The sequence below is a fragment of the Somniosus microcephalus genome, unplaced genomic scaffold (assembly GCF_052327205.1).
Source record: "Somniosus microcephalus isolate GS21.2 unplaced genomic scaffold, FLI_Smic_1.0 unresolved_chr8, whole genome shotgun sequence".
Lineage (NCBI taxonomy): Eukaryota > Metazoa > Chordata > Chondrichthyes > Squaliformes > Somniosidae > Somniosus > Somniosus microcephalus.
Genome location: NW_028225186.1, coordinates 30,550,690 through 30,561,396, shown reverse-complemented (window position 1 = coordinate 30,561,396; position 10,707 = coordinate 30,550,690). Strand labels below are relative to the sequence as shown.

Below are 10,707 nucleotides of genomic sequence, written 5' to 3'. Positions count from 1 at the left end.
CTGTTTTTCCATAATTGTCCAAAATCATGCACTACCCCAAATGCATAACGGGATTCAGTATAGATATTGACGCTTTGATCTTTAGCCAAAATACAGACTCTGGTTAATGCATATAGTTCAGCTGCTTGTGCAGATGTGCCAGGTGGCAATGCTTAAGCTTCCAATAATTCATGAGGAGTCACCACCGCATAACCTGCTAATAGTTGATCATCACTAGGTCGATGCGAAGAACCATCCGTGAAGAGGATCAAGTCAGGATTATCAATAGGATCACTTAGCAAATCTGGCCTGGGTGTAGTGGTGGCTTCAACAGTTAACAAGCAGTCGTGTTCTGGTTCACCTGGATGTTCTGTTGTTATTGGCACAAAGGTCTCCGGGTTGACAGCTGGTGATCTCTGGTAGATATAATTAGAGTGTGACAAGAGGATTATCTCATACCCAGTCCTTCTTGCCGCCGTAAAGTGCTGAGTAGCTGCCGAATTTAATAATAGCAGCACTGCGTGGGGAACAATTACCACACAAGGGTGATCAAGCACAATAGGGATGGATTTTTCCACTATTGTGGCGGTTGCAGCAACGGCTCGTAAGCAGGCTGGCATGCCTCTCACTACGGCTGGTAAGGCTACAGAGTAATATGCTACAGGCCTTTTTCCTCCACCATGTTCTGGTGCCAATACTCCTGTTGCAAAGCCTTCTCTTTCATTGACGTATAACTGACAAGACTTATTATACTTAGGCAGTCCTAACGCGGGAGCACTGACCATAGCTTTTTTAAGATCACTGAATGCCTTATCTCGTTCTGGCGTCCATTCAACTATGGGGGGCTCTGTCTGCAGCGTAGCTGATCGTAAGACCGCATCCATTTCTCTGTAGTCATACATCCATTGTCGACAAAAACCCACCATTCCCAGAAACGACAAAATGTCCTTCTTTGTTCGCGGGATCAGCACTTTATCCACTGCTCTTATCCTTTCCAGTCCCAATCTTCGCTGTCCAAACTCCAACTGAAAACCCAAATACTGGACAGATGTTTGGCAAAACTGCAACTTCTCAGAGGACACCCTGTGTCCCCTGCGAGCCAGATGCTGGAGCAATTTTACAGTATCTTCTTGGCAGTCTGGCCCCGTTCGGGAGGCAACCAAAAGGTCATCTGCGTACTGGATTAAGGTGGACAGATCCAATAACTGACATTCCTCCAAGTCATTTTTAACCGCTGCCGCATACACCACAGGACTTTCAGTATACCTCTGTGGCAACGTGGTCCAGGTATATTGCTGATTTTTATAAGTAAAGGCAAACAGATATTGACTGCCCTTATGCAGTGGTATGGAGAAGAAAGCAGAACACAAATCGATAACCGAAAAGGTAGTTGCATCAGCTGGTATAGAGGAGAGGATGCTGTTGGTATCTGGCACCAAGGGAGCAATGGGAATGACTATTTTATTGATCGCCCGGAGATCTTGCACAAAACGCCAGTCATTTGGTCTTCCTACTTTCGGGATGGGCAAAATAGGAGTATTGCAGGGGCTCTGTGTTTTGACTAAAACCCCTTGCTGCAGTAAAGAATGTATAACCGCTGCTATTCCTTCCTCGGCCTCTGGGGCCAACCGGTACTGCTTTAGACAGCGCAAAACAGCATCCTTCTGTAGCTGGACCCTATGTTCAGGTGCCGAATGGACTTTTCCCACATGATTCTTGTGCTTTGCCCATAATTCAGAAGGTACTTTAGTCAATGACCATGGTAACAATTGTGGATTTTCCTTAGGGGGCTGCTGTCTTTCAAAAATAGTATCCCATTCTTTTCTTAACCAGCGAATTTTTCCCTCTGTTTAATTAAATAATTCTATCTCCACCTTTCCAGCTTGGATTGGCAACGTGATGGAATAGACTGGCTTGTGGTGTTGTATTCTTTTTATCATCTCCCCCACTTCCTTCGCCTTAGCTGGGGCTCTGACTGCTATATTCAGGTGGGGTTCGGATGTGTGATGCATCCTAAATCTTTCTTTTTGTTCGTGTGTAAGGTGAACCAACATTCCCAGGCCTTTATCTCCAAAGAATAAATAAGGTGAAATCTGCAGCAATTGTGGCTGGTTTAGGTATGAGCAAACCAATTCTTGATAATTGGGTGTTTCTTTATGCGTGTACCATGCCGTACAATGGGTCCGTTTCTTTTCTCTACTGGTTTCAATTAGATATTGTAAATACTGCCCCTGAGGATCTTCCAATTCCTGCAAGGATTGGAATACATTTTTTACCAATTGGCCATAAGGATTGCTATTCAGCTGCCAACACTACAAAATGGGGGCTCCTTCTACTTGCTTTTCCTCTATCATGAAATTAATTAGCTGATGAGTTTGTATTTGAGGCAGTTCCATGAACATGCCGTCTCGAGTGCAGTATATAACTGCTCCCAATTTACATAAAGCCTGTCTTCCCAACATAGGGAGAGGGGCGGTCTGAGAAATTATGAGGGTGTCTGTGACGGATTGCCCGTGCACTTGAATTTCGGTAGGTTTGGAGAGGGCTTCTAACATAGGGATACCGGCTACTCCCATGCTTACAACGTTAAATTGACTGGCGGGTATACCCACGGAGGGGGTTACAGAGGACATTGTTGCACCGGTATCGACCAGAAGGTCCAAATGGCTATTTCCTATTTTAACTGTAGCCATAGGCTGTTCTCTCATGGATTTGGACAATCTGATCACAGCCGCCTGTACCACCGCTTCTCAGTGGCACCCCTTTGCGGATGGATTAGGGTTACTGAAAGAAAAGGAAGTTCCTTCTGCCCCTGGAGCTGGATACCCTCCTTGTTGGGGGTATTCCTGCTGTGGCCTTGTGGGGCATCGGCAATCTCTAGCCCAATGTCCTCTTTTCCCACAGTTCCGACATTCATCCTGTGATCTATCTCTCATTTGCCATTGTCCTCTTCCCCTCCCTCTGCCTCTACCATAACCTCCTCTTCGTGCAAATCCTCTTCTATTCTGCTGGAAATATTGTCCCGCTGTTTTTGGCTTTTGCTCTTTCGACTGAGAAAAGAGTCCTTCCCTATCCATATTTACCAGAGCAGTAACTACGTCCACCCAGCGCTAAATCTGCCAATTTAGATTAATCATTTTAAAGGCTTGAGCTTGAAAGGGTAACATGCAGTTTAGCAGTGTTTGTACTGCCAAAGGTCCATTGTCTGCTAACGGAACTCCCGCATGTTCCTCCCACTTGCTTTTAAATCGAGCTACAAAATCAGGAATTGTCTCCTCCTTTCTTTGCAGACATCGAGTAACTTCTCCTATGTCACTAGGCTTCTTGGCTCCTCTCATTATAGCCTCTTTACCTCTATGTTCTAACCAGTGAGCAACAGACTCATTTCCCTAGTCCAGTTGTACATCATCTTGTCGCCAATCTCCATTTACTCCCGGGGGAACAGAAAATCCGTCCCATAGGGTCGACCATGAGGACCCATATGCACATTTTAGCAGCATTAGCACATCCCCAGGAAGAGGGCTGTAAATGATACATATTTGTTCTAGCCAATTATGAAAGGCAGTGGGCTTCTTTAAGGGGACTGGTGCCTCGGCTATCATAGCTCTAGCTTCCGCTGGGGACCATGGATTTAACACTGGCACCTCTCCTATCATGACTCGAGGAAGTTGATGGGTAGTAGTGTCAGGTTGTGTTTGTGACCTAGTTGTAGGTCCGTTACGTGAGGTTAGGTCCTGTACATTACTACGAGGCAATGCAGCAGCTCCTGCTCCGAGTGCCTCTGCTGGAGGAGGAGTTTCAATTACGGGTTCATCTGCGGGTGGGGGTGGATTGTATGGAGGCGGCGCCGGAAATTGTGCCGGTTGCTGTCTTAGAGCAGCCGCTATCATTAGTAAATGATTTAACTCTTCCCCCATCTCAACCGGATCTCCTGCTGGAGTTCGGGGATACATTCCCACAACAGGAGCCTTAGGCAGCACCTCTTCCTTTTTCTGACTACCCTCTGCCTCTTCCTGTTTCCCCTTCTTCTTTGGGGGTTGGTGTCTTTTTGCTACTTCCATCCACCTGGCAAAGCACCATAACATATAGGGGGTGTCCCACTCAGGATCCCCTCCTTCATTTCTAGTAATTTCTTCCCATTCTTTTATTAAAGGTATTTTAAAACTTCCCCCATAAGACCAATCTCCACCCGACCATACATACAGATCACTACTAAAAGTTACCGCATACCGAACGTCTCCTGTTTCTTTTTTTACATTTTCGGCTGGCGAACCCGGTGGAACGATGGGATCTCCTACCTTTTTTCGATGTTGCACGAGCTTTTTTATTCTGTCATTCGTTCTTTTACATATCTTGATTTTACCATTTGCAGCCTCCTGTTCTAGCTTGCCTCGGGCTCCTTTTTGGCAGGCTTGGATGAATCCGCTCGACTGCCGTTATTTCCTATCTTCTCCTTACTCCTGTAACTTAGTTTTAAACTTACTGGTTATACAACCGCGGGTTATTTTATATACACAAAATACAATGAGCGCTCACCGGTTTTTTCCGCGAGTCTCGAAGTCAACCCTTTATTTTCTTTGTAGCTACTTAATTCGGTGCCATAGTCTTTTCTCTCTTCTCAGCAGTCTTGCCTCAGCCTGACAGGCTTCTTGGCTCAGCATGAGTCACCGGCCGGATAACTGGGCAAGCGTGCGCCCTCCCCCTTTCAGCTGGGACGCGCTAGGTGCTCTCCTCCTTTCAGCTGGGAGGCACCGGGCACTTTCCTTTTATTTTTAGGAGAGTCCCTTTTTAAATTTCCTTTGTCTAATTGGAGCCTAAGTGGGCCAAGTGATATACAAGGTCGACGCTATACCCAACTTAGACCTTCTTAGTTCTTTTGGATCCCGTTGTTAGGGACCCTGCCTGACTACGCCAAATTCTGTTGAGGAAATTAATTATCAGATGGAGACTTCGAGGTTCGCTTTAGGAATTTATTACATGATATTACGGAGAGTCTGCAGCAGTCCCTACTGCCCACCAGTACTCTAAATTACTAATGTACAGCGCTCATAGTTATACAGCAAGTTAAACAGCTTCAGGTGATTAGCTTACATTACATTTCAACATAAGGTTTCATAGGTTCCCTTGCTCTCAAGAAACAGATTAACATGTTCACATTTTATCACCAGATGCCCTAAGCCAAAAGGTCAGCTTGACTTCATTATGGCAGTCATCAGTTCTTTTAGTTTTAACTAGTTTAGTGTCCTTTGTTCAATTAGTAAAGTGGTCAAGTATCCCAGCATGTCTTAATGTTTAATACGTTTTTCCCACACTGTTGAGGCACAAGCAGCAGTGTGGAAAGTTGATGAGGTGTAAGCGTTATTTCGCGCGGGTGCTTTGATTGCTGGCATTTCAAAAAGCCAGAAAACACACTGGTTCCCTGACCATGCATCGAACACAGACCACGGTGGTGAAAGCGCTGAATCCTAACCACTACACCACCAGGAAAGCTATCGGAAACATCCTGCCAGCAAGCAGAACAATGCCGTCTTTCCTCCTTGCTGCTTTGAAATTCATGTCATTTTCACGCCAGGCAAACTTTTCGTACAAGATGACATTTTTTATGCGAGATCACATTGGACATGTTCAGGAAACCACAGCATCAAGTGCGGGTAGGCGTCCACCTGAAATCTATTTGCTTCTGCGCTTTTCTCAGAGATACACAGTCAGAGAAAAGCCGTCGGGATATTGAATAATCAGCACCAAATATTAAGGACAATACAGAGGAAATAGTAATGCACTGCTTGAGACAAAGGCTCAAACACATACACGAACACAGATGTGTGCTCACTTTGTGTGGGTATGTCTCAGATATCCATATATTTCATGGAGGCTTGCAGTACAGTTTGAGGCCATTCGGCCAATCGTGCCGGTGCTGTCCCCTTGAAAGTTCAGACGTGCTTTCTCCCGCTGTTATCTGCATTTCCCTGTCCTCTCTCGTTCTGCAGTGCCCCGCACAAAGGACAAACAGAAGGAGAACACTATGCTAACGAGGAATTGATGCAGGAGGTTTTAATACAGTTCCTCACCGTTTAAAATTATTTTAGGTTCAATTTTTCGCTGTTGATCTTTTCCAAGGAGCGCATTAAGGTGCTGCCCAAAGGTTTAAAATTGGGGATGTTAAAATACCTCCCCGTCGGGGAATTTCACCCCGGTCTCCCGCGTGACAGGCGGGGATACTCACAACTGCACTAACGAGGAAGTGAGCAATGTAATGTCTGTCAGAGTAAGAATCGAGCCTGTTACACAGGAACAGGATGCCATTCAGCCCCTCAAAGCTGTTGCACATGAACAGGAGCAGAACATTCATACCCTTGATCCACTTGCACAGGTACAGCTAATATATTATTTATGCTCATGTGATGTGTTTGCTGTGAAATGAATTGTTAAAAAAATTAACATGCCTTGGCCGGGAACAGAACCCGGGTTTCCCGCGTGGCAGGCGAGAATTCTACCCCTGAACTCGACGCGGCCCACAGGAATATGAAAGCCTTCTCCCCTAACCGCTCCGCAACGTTGACGACACAACCGTGGGTCATGGGACCGCCACATTCAACTGCTGCTGCAATGTCCAAGGCACAGAAATGTTATTTTTGTGGCCAGGCAAAACACCCCAGAGCACGCTGCCTGGCGAGGAATGCTACCTGCTCCGGCTGCGGGAAGAACGGACACTATGTCAGCGCCTGCAAAGGTAAAACCGCTAGCGCCAGCAGCGCCGCGTGCGAACTGTGGGGGCAGCCATCTTGTCCACCATCTTGGGCTCCCCCAGCCGCGTGGGGATCGGGACCATGGGCGCCGCCATTTTGTCCGCCATCTCGGACGTCTCCAACTTCAACCACGGGGGACCCGGACTCAACCACCGCCTCATCTGACGACCACATCGACTCGCTCGACCATACGCTGGCCTCCGTGATGCTGGACCAATCTCTCCCTCATCAACTGTCCAGGTCCATGATGGACATTACGGTAAACGGCCGCGCCACTACCTGCCTTTTTGACAGCGGGAGCACGGAAAGCTTTATCCACCCCGACACGGTGCGCAGTTACTCTCTCCCAGTCCTGCCGACGCGACATCGGATCTCTTTGGCTTCCAAAGCCCAGTCAGCGGACGTCGGTGGCTACTGTGTAGTGACCCTTTCAGTAAGGGGCACAGAATACAAAAATTTTAAACTCCTGGTCCTGCCCCATCTTTGCGCTGCCGTTCTACTGGGGTTGGATTTTCACTGCCACCTTAAGAGTGTCACATTAGCGTACGATGGACCCCTCCCCCCACTCACAGTCTGCAGCCAGCAGCTTTTAAATCGCCCGCCGCGCACCATTTGCAGCCTCTCCACCCTTAAAGTCCCCCCCCTCCTTGTTCGCTAACCTCACCCGCGACTGTAAGCCCATCGCAACCAAAAGCAGGCGTTACAGTGCCGGGGATAGGAGCTTCATTAAATCCGAGGCAGCAAGACTCCTGAAGGAAGGGATTATTGAAAGTAGCACCAGCCCATGGCGAGCACAAGTGGTGGTAGTGAAGACTGGCGAAAAACAGCGCCTAGTTATTGACTACAGCCAGACGATCAATCACTACACCCAGCTACATGCATACCCACCCCCCCGCATATCTGACATGGTCAATCAGATAGCACAATACCGGGTGTTCTCGACGATTGATCTGAAGTCGGCATACCACCAGCTCCCCATCAGGGCTGAGGACCACCAGTACACAGCTTTTGAAGCTGACGGTCGTCTCTACCACTTCCTCAGAGTTCCCTTCGGCGTCACCAACGGGGTTTCAGTCTTCCAACGGGAGATGGAACGGATGGTTGACCAGAACGCGCTCCAGGCCACTTTCCCCTATCTAGACAACGTCACCATCTGCGGCCGTGACCAGCAGGACCATGATGTTAATCTAGAGAAATTCCTCCGTACGGCCCAGCGGCTGAACCTAACATACAACAAGGACAAATGTATGTTTCATACCAAGCGCCTTGCCATTCTTGGCTGTGTAGTGGAGAACGGAGTCATCGGCCCCGACCCCGACAGGATGCGCCCCCTTATGGAGCTCCCCCTCCCCCACTGCCAAAAAGCACTGAAGAGATGCCTAGGGTTTTTCTCGTACTATGCTCAGTGGGTGCCCAACTATAAGGACAAAGCCAGACCCCTCATCAAGTCCACCTCCATCCCCCTGACAGCAGAGGCCTGTGCAGCCTTCACTCTCATAAAAGGAGATATTGCGAAGGCCACAATGCACGCAGTGGATGAGTCCATCCCTTTCCAAGTGGAGAGCGATGCATCCGACTTTGCCCTAGCTGCAACCCTTAACCAGGCGGGGAGACCCGTGGCCTTTTTCTCAAGGACCCTCCAGGGACCCGAGATTCGACACTCCTCTGTCGAAAAGGAGGCCCAGGCCATTGTGGAATCTGTGCGACATTGGAGGCATTACCTGGCCGGAAAACGATTTACCCTGCTCACTGACCAGCGTTCAGTAGCTTTTATGTTTAATAATAAGCAGAGGGGCAAAATCAAGAACGACAAGATCTTGAGGTGGAGAATCGAACTCTCCACCTACAATTACGATATCTTGTACCGGCCCGGTAAACTCAATGAGCCCCCATATGCCCTATCACGTGGTACATGCACCAACACGCAGGTCGATAGACTGAAGACCCTCCACAATGACCTCTGCCACCCGGGGGTCACCAGGTTTTTTCACTTCATGAAATCCCGTAACCTGCCCTACTCCATCGAGGAGGTCAGGACCATGGCCAGGAACTGCCAAGTCTGTGCCGAGTGCAAACCGCATTTTTATAGGCCAGACAGAGCAAGCCTGATCAAAGCCACGCGCCCCTTTGAAAGGCTGAGCGTCGATTTTAAAGGGCCCCTCCCCTCCTCCGACCGCAATGTGTACTTCCTCAACATAATTGATGAGTACTCCCGTTTCCCGTTTGCCATCCCTTGCTCAGACTTGACCAGTACCACGGTCATTAAATGTCTGAATGACCTCTTCGGATTGTTCGGTTTCCCTAGCTGTATTCATAGCGACAGGGGCTCATCCTTTATGAGCGACGAACTCCGGCAGTACCTGCTCTCGAGAGGTATCGCTACAAGCAGGACCACCAGCTACAACCCCCGGGGGAATGGCCAGGTGGAAAGGAAGAATGCGATGGTCTGGAAGGCCTTCCTTTTAAACTTGAAATCTAAGGGCCTTCCGATCTCTCGCTGGCAGGAAGTCCTCCCTGCGGCGCTCCAATCCATTCGGTCACTGCTCTGTACAGCCACCAATGCTACCCCTCACGAGAGAATGTTCTCCTTCCCCAGGAAGTCCACATCGGCGATCTCGTTACCGACATGGCTGACTTCTCCAGGACCCGTCCTACTGTGGAAGCACGTGAGGTCCCATAAGACGGACCCCCTGGTCGAGAGGGTGAGCCTCCTCCATGCCAACCCTCAGTATGCTTACATGGTGTACCCAGACGGGCGGGAGGACACAGTCTGCATACGAGACCTCGCACCTTCGGGTGCCCCTGAAACACTACCATTGCCATCCACCACTACCCACAACCCAACCCCGCTAGACGGCATGCCGCAGCCTTAGGACCCGTCATTGACCACCCAACCACTCAATGAGACGCCAGATTCAACGTTGGATGCTGCACCATCACCGCCGCCACCACGACGTTCAGGACGGTATACAAGGCCACCTGATAGACTTACTTACACGAACCTTTAGTGCACTTCACCCCGCCGGACTCAATTTTAAACAAGGGGTGAATGTGGTAAAACACTGTTATTGTTATTCACTGTTGTACCGATTCATGCCTCAACATGTCTCGGCTGGCTCCACCCACAGGCCCAGGTATAAAGGTGATTGACCTGCAGCCCCTGCCTTCTTGGAACCCAGTCAACCACGAGAGGCATGCTTTGTTCTTTGCAAATAAAAGCCTTTAGTTACTCTCCCAACTCTCCGTCTTTTATGAGTAATTGATAGCGCATCACACATAAATGTGGGCATTTAAAGTGCCTTGTTCCAAATGTCATTTCCTGCTGACTTTGAAAGAGCAGGCATTTTACAGAAGGCAAGGAAGCGAATGCTGCACCTTGGTACCGAATGATGCGCTGCTGACTGTTGAGGCAACAGCAGCGTGGAAAGTTGAAAGGTTGATGAGGTGCAAGCATTGTTTCGCGCGGCTGCTTTGATTGCTGGCATTTCAAACAGCCAGAAAACGCACTGGTTTTTTGACCGGGAATCGAACCCGGGCCGCGGCGGTATAAGCGCCGAATCCTAACCACTAGACCACCAGGGAAGCTGCGAGAAGCATCCTGCCAGCAAGCAGAACAAGGCAGTCTTTCCTCCTTGCTGCTTTGAAATTCAGGTCACTTTCACGCCAGGCAAACTTTTCGTACAAGATGACATTTTTTAGGCGAGATCACAAAGGACATGTTCAGGAAACCACAGCATCAAGTGCGTGTAGGCGTCCAACTGAAATCTATTTGCTTTTATGCTTTTCTCAGAGATACACAGTCAGAGAAAAGCCGTCGGGATATTGAATACTCAGCACCAAAATATCAAGGACAGTACAGAGGAAACTGTAATCCACTATGCTAACGATGAATTGATGCAGGAGGTTTTTATACAGTTCCTGACCGTTTAAAATTATTTTAGGTTCAATTTTTCGCTGTTGATCTTTTCCAAGGAGCGCTTTA

General features: G+C 48.5%; 1 non-coding gene across 1 annotated transcript; it reads right to left on the bottom strand.

Annotated features, from left to right (window-relative positions):
* Positions 1 to 10,235: 10,235 nt before the first annotated feature.
* trnai-uau (transfer RNA isoleucine (anticodon UAU)) lies at positions 10,236 to 10,307 on the bottom strand. The gene has a single exon. It is a non-coding gene; the product is annotated as a tRNA-Ile (tRNA).
* Between the last annotated feature and the right edge of the window lie 400 nt (positions 10,308 to 10,707).